We start from the raw sequence: 17,723 nt of genomic DNA, 5'->3' as shown, positions 1-17,723 counted from the left end.
TATATATATATATGATAAGTTAGTTATCATATTGATATATATTAATTGTTATTTTAATTTAAATGAGGGAGGTCCCCCACTTTTCTCTCCACTCACATAGGTGGATGGATGGAGTTATTTGTCTTTGAATAGGAGAGTTTCCTTGATGATTGTGATAAAGACAAGATTGATAGAAAAGTTTTGTGATAGTTCTTATTGTGAAATTCCCCATCCTCCTCTGTACCAGCAATCTTTCCCTTATCCTAAAATAGTCAGAGTCCACCACCCTTGAATTCTCTACCTGAGAATACCAAGGTCACCATCGTGGTAGTGTTCGTTTCTTGATCCATCATGGTAGTGTTCGTTTCTTGATCGAGGGATTCTTGAGGGATTTTTGAAGAAGGTCTTCAAAGGTAGCATTTTTTGATACAAATACTTTATCATCTTGAGGATCATAAAATATACCACCTTTCGTTTCCTTTGAGTTACCTACAAATAGGCATAATTTTGAACAACATTCCAACTTCTTTGGGTTTTGCACCAACACATGTGCTCGGAATTCCTAAATTCTGAAATGATGTAAACTATCTTTATGCCCTCTCCATAATTCATTCGGTTTTTTTGAAACACTTTTTGATGGAACCATCTTCAAAACATATACAACAGTCTGTACTACATATCCTCAAAATGAATTAGGCAACTGTGCGTAGCTCATCATTGATCGAACCATGACCAGCAGAGTTTTGTTTCTCCTTTCCGACACACCATTTTGCTGGGGTGTATTAGGTGCTGTGAGTTGAGACTGAATTCCGTATTCTATCAAATAGTCCTAGAATCTTAAGTCCATATAGTTTCCACCTTGATCTGATCGAAGTGTTTTAATTGTCTTACCTTGCAGGTTCTCAACCACTGGCTTATACTTCTTGATCCTTTCAAGGGTTTCAGACTTGTGACGCATTAGGTAAATATAGCCATACCTTGAATAATCATCAATAAAACCGATAAAATTTTCATACACTCCTTGTGCTTTGACATTCATCAGACCGTAGAGATCTGAATGTACGAGTTCTAAGGGTTCTTTGGCTATAAGACCTTTTTCCGTAAAAGATATTTTGGTCATATTACTCTCAAGACAAGACTCACATGGAGGTAAAGAGCTATCTTCTAACTGACTTAGGAGTCCACTCTTAACCAATCTTCCAATCTTATTGAGATTAATGTATCCAAGTCTTAAATGCCAAAGATAGGTATTAGGAGAAACCTCTCGCCTTTTATTTTGAGTTTCAATTGTTTTAAAAATAGCTTTTGCCTCAGTTGATTTTAACACATATAAGTTGTTTTCAAGTTTCTCATAACATATTTAAACACCTCTTGAACAAATGAACACTTCATCAATTTCAATAGAGACACCGTACAACTGTTCTAACAAACAAGAGATAGAAATTAAGTTCCTTCTCATATTAGGTACATAATATACATTTTCAAGTAAAATGTGTTTATCTCCAAAAAATAACTTCAAATCTTCCACTGCATTGGCTGAGACAAGCTTTTCTGTTTCCACCTGAAAGTCCTCGCTTTCTACAAGCTGTCTCCAGAAACTAGTTTCCTGAATAAAAGTGCAAATATGTTTAGCGGCGCCCAAATCTAATATCCAGGTCAAATGAGAATTCTCACTAAACATATTTCAATAAGTAAATCGTATTTACCTTGTTTTTCCTTTTCAGCTTTCCTGTCAGCAAGGTATTTTGGGTAGTTTCTCTTCCAGTGGCCATCTTCTTTGCAATGGTAACATTTAACTTTTGCAACTTTCCCCTTGCATTTCTTTACAAGAGCCTTCTTTTTACCTTTTCCATTCTTCTTCATCTGAATACTCTTATCTTTGAAATTTTGAAGGTCCAAACATTGTTCTTGAGAAGGATCCTTTCTGGAACTTGTTTGGGGTAATAACATTTGCTTCCCCATCCTATCCCTTATTCTTCATAAGAGAATGATAAGTCTAGAGCTCATTCAGAAGAGTTATCAGATTATATTCTATTTTATTCATCATTGCATTTCGTTCGACTCCAAATCGATGACGTTAATTCCACTCCAAACTGAAACAAAAATATTTATAAATTACTGAAACCTACATCTTATGCTAACAAGTAGCATAAGCGGAAAGTACGGGGTCGATCCACAGGGAGGTTAATGCCTAATCTTTTCTTAAGCTAAATTTGACTACTAAAGCGATAAAAACAAGGGGTTTTAGGTTATGATGCAACAAGAAACATGCTTGAAATTGAAAGATAGAGGAAAATGTAAACAAAGATTGGCCAATCTAGTTTCTAGAATAAGTTAGACATTCAATGCAATTTCTATCATGTGATTCTCACAAATTAATTATACAATCGTATTATGCACACAACTACTCACTTGACTTGTAAGCTAGCCTCTACAATGGCAAACAACTAGCAAAAATCTAATCAAGAAAGTGTCTTAAGCATTGATTAAAGTTGGAAAGACCTAACCCTAATCAACCTATATGTTTCTAATCCTATTGGGTTTGATAGTGGCCATATAGAATTAAAAACACATGCAAGGATTCAATTGTGTCGACTAATTGTCAAGATAGCTATACTCGATTAATCAAAATTATCTTTGAATCTAGCAATTAATGTATTCTAGTAATCGCCATCAAATACTCAATTAACTATTGCCCCTTAATAGATCTTAGCAAGTCACTCTTTTGGAAGAATGCATTTTAAATCAACATACTCACGCAAGATTGTAACAAAACTAATAGTCTTAACATTACATGCTCATGAGACAAAGATCCATAAACATACTTTTAGAAGTTCATATTGATTCAAAGAAGCATAGATTTAGATTGCAATTAGTCAAAGAATAGCAGAAATCTCAAGAAATATGCAAAGAATTCTTGAACTATAAACAAGATTGAAGGTTTACCTCATAAATCTATAGACGAATCTATGAAGAATATCCAATCATTTGCTTAAATCCAAAAATAAAATGAAAAATCTAACCTAATTGACACAGAAATATATGGGCTCGATATGAAAATTTTCCTCTCTTGCTAAAAAAAGAAAGAAATCCTTTTATACTCATAGGGCTAGCATCGCAACTCTGAGGACCGTGTTGCGATGCTATTACGCAAAAGAGACAATAAGTGTTGGATGAACGGTGCAATGCGTGTGACGCTTGTTTGCGCAAGGCGCATACAGACATTTTGTCAAAATCCGCAGCGTTGTGACGCTCCTCGGTAGCATTGCAAAGCTGCTCTGTTTGGTTGAATTATGCATGCTTCTTTCTTTCAGTGTTGCTCAACGCTGGTTGGAGGGTTACGACGCTGCTTTTAATTTTATTTTTGCAATTAACTTGGTTCTTTTTTATCCTTTGTAGTCCAAATTTCTTGCCATGACTCCAAAATGCTCTCGGGATTATTTTACCTAAAATTAACACTTAAAGCAAAAAAATAACATAAAATCGAAGGATTTAACATTAAAAACATCTCTTTTCAAGACTTATCACATTTGTTCTAAATTGCATGAAACTCTTCGGAAGAGATTCCATGATGAAACTAACTTGACTCTTCTCGTCTATGAAAACCCCATTTGCCTCTTCAGCATTAAAGTGGACATTCATATCCAGGACATATTCTCTAATAGAGGTCCCTTCCTTCATGTGATAATTATAAACGTATTTGAGAGCATCATGCCTAATAGATGTGGACGGTTGTTCGAACATCGCTTGTAGTGAATCCATGATTGCCTTAGCGGTGACCATACTATCATGCTTCTTAGTCAAGACATCAAATATGCTTGCTAAGATGTAGGCTCGGACTTTTTCATTTTCCCTTACCTACTTGTCATATGTATCCCAAACATTTCAGTTTGCAATTGAGCTGGGAACTAGAGAGCATTCCTCCGTTAAAACGAAACTCAAATCATCAATAACTAGTATTGTATTAATATTTGATTTCTACGTTGAATAATTATCACCGTTAAATTTTTTGGAAGTAAGTAGTTGTATAGTAGAGTTCAACATGCTGAAAATATAAGCAAATTCTATTAGTGGAAAAGCTACTAAATCCAATCGATTTTTGCAAAAAAGTAATAATGTACTCATATTCATTATTAATTACAACAATACTTTGGTGAGTCATAATAACCGCTACCGAGGGGCAGCCAATTACTCCGTTCATTGAACCAAGACATTCTTGACTAAATACTAGTACCAGAACAACTCTTATTCCTATAACATTTAGTTATCGTTTTTTGGTCAAGATCTTACTAATATTTAGTAACTCTTGTAAGTGTAACCTCCATTTTAAGATTTCAAAGAATGGTATCAACAAGCTACCGAGGGGAAGACAATTTTGAAGACAGAACTAAGAGACCATATCCATTTCTGGAGTTTGTGGTGTTCCGATCCCCAAGCCACAACCCTTCAAATAGGCGGTCGCCTAAAAATGACACGTAGGTGGCGGATAGAAATCTCACGGTGCAATCTAATGGAGGAGACAGCAGAATATGACATATTTCCTTCTTCCACTTACTATGAACTACTTCCCCTATTCACCTTGTTCTTCACTCATACAAACACTGTCCCAATGGAGTAGTCGTGGTAAAAGCAACATGAAACCGAGCATGAATCTCACACTGTGAACTCTTAGGAACATGTGAGCTAAAAACTGTTGGGTTTTATGTACTAACAATCATGGTTTGTAAACAATAAACTTATTCTGTTAATCAATATAGATGTTATTGAAGTTTGATTCAATAAAGTTGTTATTGAATGTTTGAATTGCTCATTTCATTTTGGAAATAACCTAAATCCAGATCCATGGCTATTACATGAGTACTTGAACTTTATGTGGAGATATAAGAGTGGATCAAGTTCGAGTAAATAACCAAAATGATCTATAGTTTATAGATAAGGCTGGGTACCTTATTCTATGGATACTATCGGGTGCAACCCACTTTGAAGATGTTACAATTTTTGTAAAGTGCTACAAACAAAGTGATCCTGATTCGTTCATGTGGAGACATGCGAATGAGGCATCCTATACAAAGAGTTTGTATAAGACTGAACCAAGAAATAAGTCACTTTTACTTTATAACATTGTTTACTATTGAAAATTGACTATTTCAGCAATGATCTAGGTAACTTGACCTTAATCCTGAGCTAACTACGAACTCCTTTTTATTTGGGAATATCCTTAGATTTTCATGGGTGAGGGTTGGCTTAACAGCGTCGGCTTAATAAACTTCCCATTTCAGGGGTAAGACTAGGTAGATAGCTAGGGATATAGGGTGCAAGATGGAATTCACTCAGACCCACTTTTAAGGATAGTAGAGAGGTTATTCCCTTAAGTGCTGACTCCGGGTCTTGAACAAGAGGCCCCACCCTCTCATTGGCCCGAGAGGGACTCCTGTCTCTTATACACATCTAGATGTGTATAAGAGACAGGTAGATAGCTAGGGATATAGGGTGCAAGATGGAATTCACTCATACCCACTTTTAAGAATAGTAGAGAGGTTATTCCCTTAAGTGCTGACTCCGGGTCCTGTCTCTTATACACATCTAGATGTGTATAAGAGACAGGTTTAGGGATTGGATCACAAACCAATTGTTTATTAGAGGAACAGTAGGACTTAAGGAACAAGATGTAATCTCGGGGGTAAAACAGATTTTGATCCAACCGTTATTACGAACAACCTGTGAAGGGTTAATTTACTAATTATAGTTACATCAAGTGGACACAAATATATCCACAGTGAGGGAAGTGCAACTACTAGACTTTAGTGGAGGGACCTGGTAGTTAATGAATGTTGGTTAATTAGGTTAAATAGTTTAGTCGGTTAATCTCGAATTGTTTGGAGCCTATGATCTGTAGGTCCACTAGGTTCTCTTACTAGCACAACGGATTGAATTTTAGAATAGCGTGATGAGAGAATTTGAAACATTCAAATCCGAATTGAACGAATCATTAATTATATGTGATATAGTTAAATATTTAATCATCGAAGTAAACGAAATTAGAGAATTGGATAATATTTTTAAATATGTTTTAAATATTAAAATTACATGAATGCGGGTTCATGTTTGTAGAATTAGTGGTGTAAATAATTTACTATTGGATATTAAATTATTTTATTTAATTAAATTGTTTAAATTAATTTTATTTAAAATTAATTATTTGAATTAATTTTATTTAAAATAGAATTTTGAATTTTTGAAAAATTCAAATATTAGATTCAATTTTAGTTTTAATTTAAACGTTCTAAATATTTCATTAAAGAAAATTGGATTTAAATTAAAAATTTGGAAAAACCTAATTTAGTGGGTTTATCCCACATTCATCATCACAATTCCACTTTAGTCATCAAGTAGGTGCTATCCATTTCTTGTGCAATCTGATTGCATCGGAGAGGTGAACAAAAACTTTGTTTTGGTGCTGAGTATGTAAGAGATGTAGCATACTTTCCTATGGTGGGGTTTTAAATCTATAGGACATACTTTATGCACAATCAAGATTTAACTTAATTAAAACATACATTCCATAATGCATAATTAATTAAACATATACTGAAATGGATTGGTTTCTGCATCTTAAGTAGGCAATAAACAAAATTATTACAAAAAAATTTCAGAATTAGCCTTGAATCGACCTCGAACAGCTCGAACTGGCTTGAACTAGCTGGAAAACCCTCTAACTAGACCTCCAATGCAAGGAAATAGGCTGAATCAGTTAGGAAACATGAACGAGACCAAAATAGTTCACCCGGACCGCCACTGCTCCATACACGCCTTTTCTAAAAAAGAAGAAAAACAGCGCCACAACGCTGTTGAAGTGCGTCGTGGTGCTCTACCACTGAAGAACAGCGTGGTGGCGGATTATAGGATCTTAGTTTGTGGACCACCTTAAGAGCCTTTCCTACTATTCTCCGGCTTTAGAATAGATTGTGGGATCCAATTTGTATGAGAAATAAAGAGAATTTGAGAGTATGTGAGATTTTGTGTTAGCCAATTTTTTTTAGAGAAAAAACAACCTTCAAAAGGTTAGAATTGCATGAACTTTTTTCAGCAATTAAACTCCAACTCTTATAGAATAAAAACAAGCAATTGAATTGCATAATTGGTTGATAAAAAATCACATAAAATGAGTGGAAAATATGTGTTAAAATAAGTGGAAAATGGATAAACCCACTAATCTTCCACTTAATCCAATTCTCATTTTAAAATTGTTTTTCATAAATACAATTTAAAATGAAATTTGGTTTATAGAATTGAATTTCATAAATTCAATTTTTAATTTTAAATAAAATTAATTCAAATAATTAATTAAACAATTTAGTTAATTAAATTAATTTAATATCAAATATTAAATTAATAGAACACTTATCCAGAACATGAAACCCTATTTATATATACAATATTTAAATATTTTAACTTTCCAAATCGTTAATTCGATAGTTAAAAGTCTAATTGTATCGTACATAATTAGTACTTTATTCCCTAAAATAAATTTGAACAATTCAAATTCTCTCATTGTACTGTTCCAAGCTTTAGTCTGATATGAGCTAGTAGGAGGACCTAATGAACCTACAGATCATGAGTTCCAACGATCTAAGATTAATCAGTTAATCTTATTAACCCAATTAACCAACATTCGTTAACTACCGAGACACTCCAGTAAAGTCCAGCAACTGCACTCTTCTCACTGTAGATATATTTCTATCCACTTGACTTAACCATGATTAGTAAGTCAATCCTTCACAAGTTTTACGTAATTACAATTTGGTAAAAAAATATTGTTTTACCCCTGTAATTACATCTTGCTCCTTGAGTCTTCAATGATCCACTAATGAAAAATTGGTTTGTGGTCCAACCACTAAACCAAGTCCCTCTCAGTCCAAAGAGAGGGTGAGACCCCCTGTTCAATGTTAGGAGTTAGCACCTAAGAGAACAACCTATATGCTATCCCTAAAATAGATAGAAGCGAATTTCGTCTTACAGGACTATATTCCTAGCTATCTATCCGATCATACCCCTAAAATGGGAGGCTTATTGAGTTGGCAATGTTGAGACACTCTCACCCATGCAAATTAAAGGGTAATCCCAAATAAACGGGAGTTCATAGTTAGCTTAGGATGAAGATCGAGTTACCTTAGGTCATTGAATTGAAATAGTAAGTTTAACAGTAAATGGTGTTATAAAGAAAAGTGACTACTTCGTGGTCCGGTCTTATGCAAACATATTTTTCATAGGATGCCCCTACCCATATGTCTTCACATGAACGATTCAAGATCACATCGTTTGTATCAAATACAAAGTGGACCATATCCATAGTGTCCATAGGATAAGGTACCCAGCCCTATCCCTATACTTATAGACCGTTTTGGCTATGTCCTCAAACTTGATACACTTTCATGACTTCACATATAGTTCAAGTATTCATGTTATAGCCAGGGGTTCGTTAGTTTATTGGATTTAGGCTTTTACAAAAGAAATTCATATATACATCTTTACTGAATAAGCCTCAATAACATTTGTATAGAATATATTTAATATTTCCAAACTGCGAGTTTTAGAACATACAACCCAATAACAAACCCCTTTCTTAGGGGGACACAAACAAATGGTGCCACAAGGTCAAGCATAGATCTCACGGTGTAAAATTTTAGAGAGAATGTGAGGGAAAATTGACATATCATTTACATCGTTTTCCTCCCACTAAGTGTTTTAAACCTAGGGTTCAGTACTTAATAGATTCGGTTAACAATTTATCTAAGTATGTTGTTAAATTGGCTCAATGTGACTCTTATATTGGATAGTTTAACAATATATGATTTTGTTCATTAAACACTTTCCAAGTCGATCCCAAATAGAGGTGTTCTGTTTCCGTTAACTTAAACACACCAGCCTTAGATAGAACATTCCTTAGACAAAGGTCTTATAGACAATTATTTTATAAGTTTAATTTTTTGCTATTTCCAATTTAATCCTATTAAAACAAATAAAAGATTAACCTATTTCTAACCATATTAGAAATATTTTAATATAGGTTTAGATGAATTAATTTTAAACCATTTAAAATTAATTGAAACATATGTCATGCAACTCTAGATTATAGATTTTAATTCTAATCATCAAACTTATAACACTTATAAATTCATGAAATAATTAAAAGGGCTATTGTTAAATATAGAAAAAAAAACCACAATATTTTAAAAATATGACAAAATTTTAGAACTATCAATGATAGACGTTGATAGACACTGATAGACTTCTATCAGTGTCTATCTGTGATATTGATAGACACGGATATGAAAAGTCTATCAGTGTCTATCAGCGACTATTATTGATAATTCGAAAAATTTGCTATATCTTGTAAATATTTTCAACAATTTTACTATTTGAAATAATTTTCCTAATTAAAACCTATAATCATTCATCTAATGACATTAATTAAATGTAACATTTACATTTACTAAGTAATGCCATGCTCAATGCAATTTCATTTTTATTACATAATATAACACGTATATTATAAAGTAATGAAAATAAAACATATCCATCATTCAACGATATAATATAACTTTTATAATATAGTATGATGCATGGACATGTTAATGATGCATGCAATCATATAATATAACATTTATATTTAATATGATGCATGAACATGCTTATACTATCATACAACTATATAATATAACAATTATATTAAATTTGATGCATGATAAATGTTTATCCTATGGTAGGATTTTAAACTATATGACATACATTATGCAACATATGAAATTAATCATACATCACATTAAAATTAATTAAACAACAAAATTGGACAAAAAATTGACACTCTTAAAAAATTATTTAAATTAATATAACATTTTTATTAATTAAAAAACAAATAAATTACATAGTATTCAAAAATACAGGTAAAAAACTACATCTACACCGAAACTGGCTCAAACCCACGACGTCTAAACCGTTGGGCACACATGCATGACTGTCTCGACGTGTTGCAATGCTCGACTGAGTGTAGCAATGCTGGGGTGGAAATTACTCTAGTGTTGTTACTCAGTTGAAGCATTGTGAAGGTGGTATGGAAAATGTTCCAGCGTAGCAACGCTCAGCTGGAGGGTTGTAATGCTGGTCTTTCTCTGCTATAGCGTAAAGGCCAACGTTGCAACACTTTCTCATTATGCTCTAGCACAGAATGCAATTTCTGCTTCAAACTAGTCCGTTCTTGCCCCAAATTGCATCGATCTTCTCAGCAACACTTGCATCACGACCAACATGGACTTAAAGACTCGATAGCAAGAATTAAATGCCAAAACAACGAGCCCTTACAACTTTAAACAATTTAAAGTAGTAAATCTAAAGTGCCAAATTTACATCCAATTTACAAACCAACATTCATAATGCAGTGTAATACTCACCAATTCGTTGATTTTCGTTTCCAAAAAGAAATTCAGAGACACAATTTGGTTTTGATACCAAGAGAAGGAATCAAATTCTCAATGCGGAAGTGATTGATTGCCTTGTGCCACTAATTTCTTTTTGGAACAAAACATAAAACCAGAGAAAACAATACAAAAGAAGGATAAACAATATTCTATTAAGCATGTTGTCTAAATTAACAGAAAGGATGGGGAGATCAGAAAACTGACCAGAAGAAAATCTGTCTTCACATTTTCCTCTTCCGGAACCACGAACTCCTCTGTTTCTCAAGAATGCAGCAAAGTCACAGGGACTCTTGGACACCACCACAAATGACTTCCCCACTATTCTCAAGGTAAGAATCAAGACAAAGTTGTGGGCTTGTCTTGTTAATTTTGGTGAGGTAGAAGAGAAATCTAGAGAGAGTTTTCACAGAGAGGAAGAAATTTTTGTAGAAAGAATTCACTATATATTGTAGATATCTTTTTTTACCACAAATTCCCTCTATAAAACTGTATATGAGAGAGCTGAGGGGAGTTATTTTCATAACTCCCTTCATCACGTAAAATAACTCCTTTAATTATATTAAAATAAATAATTAAATAAACCTTATGATATTTTATTTTATATCATACATAATATTAATTACCTAACTTTATATTTTCTCACATTATCTATAGTTTTAATATGAATCATATTCATATTCATTTTAATATATTGTTTTAATATGAATCATATTCATATTAATTTTAACATATAGTTTTATATGAATCTCATTCATATGATTAATATTTGAATCATATTTAAATATTTATCTTTCCCACTAAACTTTATATTATAACATATCCATATACGTTATATTAATGGCATCTCATACAATTAATTCTCTTTAATTAATTTGAACAATTCAAATTAATCCAAAATTAATTGATTCTCATTTAACCCTTATTGAGTTAGCAAGGGAACCTTATGAACCTACCAATTAGAAGCTCCAATGATACAAGGTTAATTAATTAAACTCTTTAATCAAATTAATCAACATTCATGAACTGTCTGTCACTCCACTAAAGATCGTCAATTGCACTCTTTGCACTATAGATATATTTATGTGTCCATTGGATATAATCAATCATTAGTAAGTTGACCCTTTTTGCTCATAACTACAACTGGGTCAAAATTATCATTTTATCTATGTAGTTATATCTAACTTCTTAAGTACCACTCAGTCCTCTGATTAATAATTAGTCATAGTCCAACTATAGCTAGACCCCCCTCTGATCAATAAGAGGGTGATGCATCTCATTGTTTAAGACCCAGAATCAACCCTTAAAGGAGCAATTGATCTACTTATCCTAACAACGAGAATTACTGAATTCCATTTTATACTTGTGTTTTTAGCTCCACACTCAGATGAATCTCCAAAATGGTAGGCATATTGAGTCAACGAAACTGACCACTCTCACCCATACAGATCAAAGGACCGTCCTTATAGGCAAGAGTTCACAACTCACTCAAGATTAAGGTCAAGTTACCTATGCTTATCCCAATGAAATGTAGGTCTCTTCAAGTAACGATGTTATAAAGAGAGACTAATAATTTTGTGGTATGGTCTTGTACAAACTCTTTGTATAGGATAACCCACTCACATGCTTCCACATGAATGATCAGGATAAGATCATTTGTAACACTTTATAACAATTATAACAATTATAAAGTGGGTCGTATCCGTAGTGTCACCAGCATAAGGTACCCAACCTTATTCATCTATTACAGATCATTTAGGTTATTGTTTAAACATGATTAACTTGTATGACACCATATACATGTTTAAGCTACATTAAATAACCTAAGATCTTAGTTTATTGAATTTGGGTTAATCCAAACTTAATGTCAAATAACATAACACTTTATGTTATTAAATAAATAATTCGTGTACAAATAATTTACAACCTACGAAACACACGAGATTTAGGATATCAATCCTAACAAAGTAGAATTTAAGTGATAATTAAATATTAGTTTAATGCCTTATTAATTTGTTGTTAATAATGTTTAACTATTTTTTGTTGGAAGAACTTAATTGAGAAGTTTTTATACATTAAAGTTCTATTTGGAATTAAGAAAAGTAACCTACAAAAACAAATTGTCTGGAATAGGAAAGATTTGAAATTAATGTAATAAAATTTTGGTACTTGAGAAGGAGGAGAAAAGTTAATGAATATAAACTTTTAAACTTGATTCATTTGAAAACAAGAGTTTTAAAACAGAGCTGTATTTTTTTTTTTTTTATGTGTTTAACAATATATTTAGAAATTAACTTCCCATTTAATCAATTATTCAAAATATATTTGATAATATATGTATAAATAATAAACTTATTACTAGTAATCAACTAAATATTGGGTTGAATTTAAACTACTATCAATTAATTTATGTACATATTTTATGTTATAAATTTATAGATTTATTATTTTATAATATACTATAATTAATTAAACATAAATATTTTTGGAACTTTTTGTTATAAAATGTAAATATTTTTTTATATTTAAAAAGTTCCCTTTAAATTATGTTATTTTTGTAAAGTTTATTTACTTTTTGTGTGCGTCTATATATATATTTCCCTTTTTTTTCTTTTGTAAAATTTCAAACTTTTTTCTATTAGAGAAATACATCTTTATTTCATGGCATTTTCATAAAAATGCTTCTACACAAATCTTAACGTCAAACGAATCCACTTATATTTGGAGGTAAAATATAGTTGGAAATAATTAATATCATATCTTTATGAATAAAATACATATTATTCTAAAGGTTGATGATGAGATTATTTAGAGTGTAATTTTTACACTAAGAATAGAAAGAATAAAAATGGCATATAGTTGAAAATAGTAACGATCCAACTTTATGAGATTTTTAACTGAGGTATACCATGCACGAAACTTTGAAAAAAAATCTAATTTAGTTGATTTTGACTTAAAATATCTTTTACTAGATATATAAAACATTGTCAAGACAACATAGTGAAAGTCAAAACAAAACTTTTGTTTGGATCCCTAAAAGGTTAAAAAATAAATTTAATTTAAAACCATTTTACTCCAAAGTTCTTGTTTAAACATTCAAAACTTCTCAAAATATAGGCACTGAGCGGAAGCATAGTCTCTAGTCCCATAACATGGTCAATAGATCTCATCGTCAAGCACCTCCGGTATGTAGCCTTTACTTGAAAAACTTTTTTTAAAAAGGTTAAGCATTTAAAATATTGAGTAACTCAATACTGAATAACCCCACTACCAAGGTCAGACTATGCAACACATACGATGAATGTCTTATATAACTAGTGGGACGTGCATACTAAAGCTTAAAATAATTAATTTAAAACTACCGTAAACTTGGGATGTTACATGAACTTTGAGGTTTGTATCCATTTGGTCTATAAATTTTTAAAACTATGAATTTAGTCCACGGGCTTTTGAATTTTTAAAATTCACAGGTCTACTATACACAAAATTGAATGTTTGAAATAAAATTCATATTTATATATAATAGATTAATCTAACTTTTAAAAATTATGAATGGTTCAAATGGACTATTTGAAAGTTCAGATATCCATTGGACAATTTTGAAAATTCACTAACTAAATAGTCATAAATCTCAAAGTTCATAGAATAAACTTATAATTTAACCAGACATAAAATTTTGGTTAAATTACAAATTTAATCTTCGAGTTCTTAGGTTTATATTTATATGGTTCTTAAACTTTTAAACATGTCTACTAGGCTTTCAAATTTATGTCTAACAATTCTCTATTTTTTAAATATTGTGTTTAATAGGTTTTTGAACTTTTAATTTTGTATCTAATAGAATATTGATATATTCAGTTTTTTTCAAATACTAATTAATAGTTGATCTAGCTGATAAAAATGAATTTTATATCATTCTATGTTTCGTAGATACATCAATTTTAATTGTAACGGATGATACTTTTAAGACTAATAATTAAGTGTATAGCAATATGTTCAAAGAATCGCAAATATAGCAAAATCTATTAGTGATAAACTCTATCACTAATAAATTCATTGATAAGAGTCTATCAATAATATAGTCTATCTAACTCAAAGAGTTATATCAAAATTTTGCTATATTTGCTAATACTTTGAGCTTGATTACTAAAACTCCTTTAAAAAACATGTCAAATGAGTCATTGACCTAGTAGATACTAAATCGAAATTTATGAGGATTTGTTAAATACAAAATTAAAAGATTAAGGATCACTTAGATATTTTTTGAATATTACGAACTCAACAAACATAAAATTGAAAATTGAAGGAATTATTAGACAATTTGTAAAATCATAACACAAACTTAGAGGTTTAAACATCAAATTCAGACAACCCTAAAAGATTAGGGACTAAATTTTTAATAATCAAATTTATCATTATTGAAAATCTTTAGATTGGGAAATACAATATATTGAACGTAGAAAAGAAAAGAAAAGAAAAGAAAAGAAAAGAAACTTCTCGAATTAAAATAATTTAGACCACGTTTGGTAACCATTTGATTTTTAGTTTTAGCTTTTGAAAATTAAGTCTATTTAATCTTATATTACTTACAATGATTTGCAGGTTTCTTAACTACAATGGTTGAATTCTTAACCAAATTTTAAAAACTAAAAGCAACTTTTTGAAAGCTATTTTTTTAATTTTCAAATTTTGACTTGATTTTTTAAATCATTGGTGAAAATTAGATAACAAAGAAAGAAATTTAGGTGTGTAAGTAGTGTTCATATGCTTAATTTAACCAAAAAAAAAAATGGTGATCAAACAAAATTTAATATTTTGGGAAATAAACTTTAGAAACAATAATATAATAATTATAAGTTTTGTTTAACAACTACGGATCCGTGGCGCAATGGTAGCGCGTCTGACTCCAGATCAGAAGGTTGCGTGTTCGATTCACGTCGGGTTCAATTTCCCCGGCATTTAGCAACCAGTGGAATTACTCTTTTGCCCTCCTAGTTTTTCCTATATTTATTTTTAATTAATCCGTCATCTCTTCAGACTAGGTCGTTCCATTTTAAAATTTTCTTTATTTATGTTTCGTAATCTTTTTTAAGGGTTTTCTCTATCCTCAATCTTTAAAATTTTCCATTTTATTAATTTATTAAAATTCTCGACCATTGTCTTTCTCATAAAACCAACTCTCTTTTTTCTTTTTTTAAACATAAAACTAAATTTTTAGTATGATATTAAATTTTCGTTCACATGTTGATGTTTCTATTGAATTTTTTATATTTTCATAGTTTTGATATCGACATAAAGGTTGAATCAATATTTTTTTATGTTGTTGAAAAATCACAAACATAAAAAAGAATCAATTGTTGGAGTTGATGCCCTAAATTTCATAGGTTTCGTAGTTTGTAAATTATTTGTACGCGAATGAATTATTTTGTAAAATAAAGTATTATTTTATTTGACATTTAGTTTGCATCTGTGCAAATCCAATAAACTAAGATCCAAGATTCTTTAATGTAACTTAAACATGTATGTGGTTGACATACAAGTCATGTTTAAGTAATAACTTGAATGGTCTGTTGTATATGAATAAAGCTGGGAACCTTATCCTAGTGACACTACAAATACGACTCACTTTGTAATTGTTACAATTGTTGTAAAGTATTACAAATGGTTTGATCTTGATCATCATGTGGAGACATGTGAGTAGGCATATCATGTACAAAGATTTTGTATAAGACAAGACCACGAAATGATTATTCTCTCTTAGTTACTTGAAGAGACTTGCATTTCACTATGATGACTTAACTTAACCTTAATCCTGAGTGAGTTGTAAACTCCTGTTGGGCGGCCCTTTGATTTTTATGTGTGCTAGTAGCCAAATTCGCTGACTCAATATGCCTATCATTTTGGGGATTTGTCTAAGTGGGAAGCTGGGAACGCAAGTACACAAGATGAAATTCATTCATTCTCGATCATAGGGTAAGTAAATGAATTGCTCATTTAAGAGTTGATTTCGGGGTCTTGAACAATGAGACATCTCACCCTCTCACTGGCAAGAAAGAGGTCTAGTTTATACTTGGACTATAACTAATTGTTCATTAGAGGGATCAATGGTACTTAAGGAGTTAGATGTAACTATATGGATGAAACATTAATTAGATTCAAATGTAGTTACGAGCTCGCAACTTGTAAAAGGTCAAATTATTGTTGATATCATATCTATGGACGCAAAAATATATCTACAGTGCGAAGAGTGCAGCTATCGGTTTTTAGTGGGTAATCGACAATGTTGATTAATCTAATTAAAGAGTTTAATTAATTAATCTCGTATCATTAAAACTTCTAATATGTAGGTCTATAAGGTCCCATCGCTAGCTCAATAAGAGTTAAATAAGAATATGAATTAATTTGAATTGTTCAAATTAACTAAGAAAATTAATTGTATGAGATACAATTAATATAATATATATGAATACATTATGATACAAAGTTTGAGGAGAGGATAAATATTTGAATATGATTTAAATATTAATTATATGAATGAGATTCATATACAACTATAGGTTAAATTTTAATATGAATATGATCCATATTAAAGCTATAGATTATGTAAGAGATTACTATTTGAATATGATTCAAATATGTGACATTTATATTAAATTTGTTTTAATATAAAGTTTTTAATTTAATTACATTAAAATTAGTTTTAATATAATTTTCTTTAATTTAAATCAAGGAATAACGCGATGGAGGAGTTATTGAATAACTCCTCCCCCATCTCTTTCACATAACACTGCAGGAGGTTTTTCACTAGGGGATACAAAACGCTTGACTTTTTTGCAATTCACTCTCTCCCAAAAGAAACTTACATTCCCTTACCAAAATTCTAAGAAGAGCCCACAACTCCTTTTTGATTCTTTCCTTGAGAATAATAAGGAAGGCTTTAGTGATAGTATCCTATGTTGGAGATTTGATCTTGCTCCGTTCGTGAGGAAGAACATTGTTCTTGATCTTTCGAGAGAGGAGAACGTGAAGAAGGGTTTTTCATCAAGGGTGAGAAACTATTCTTCCTTTCCTCACTATTTTCTTTTGAAAGCATGCTTAGAAAGTGTTTATATTTATCCTTATTCTGTAATTTCTCTATTTTGAGTTTCTTTCCAAAACAAATTCACTGACACAAAGGTGATCACTTGCTTCCGCCGAGGATTCAAATCCTTCAATTGGTATCAAAGCCAAATCGTGTCTCTAAATTTCTGAGAAATGGTGGATGTTTACTAC

The 17,723-nt window shown here is 31.1% G+C and overlaps 1 non-coding gene across 1 annotated transcript; it reads left to right on the top strand.

Moving 5' to 3' along the window:
* The first annotated feature begins 15,325 nt into the window (after positions 1-15,325).
* TRNAW-CCA lies at positions 15,326-15,397 on the top strand. Its single transcript has one exon. It is a non-coding gene; the product is annotated as a tRNA-Trp (tRNA).
* Positions 15,398-17,723: the final 2,326 nt, after the last annotated feature.

Source organism: Benincasa hispida, chromosome 5, assembly GCF_009727055.1.
Source record: "Benincasa hispida cultivar B227 chromosome 5, ASM972705v1, whole genome shotgun sequence".
Classification (NCBI taxonomy): Eukaryota; Viridiplantae; Streptophyta; class Magnoliopsida; order Cucurbitales; family Cucurbitaceae; genus Benincasa; species Benincasa hispida.
This window is presented reverse-complemented; position numbering and strand designations above follow the sequence as displayed.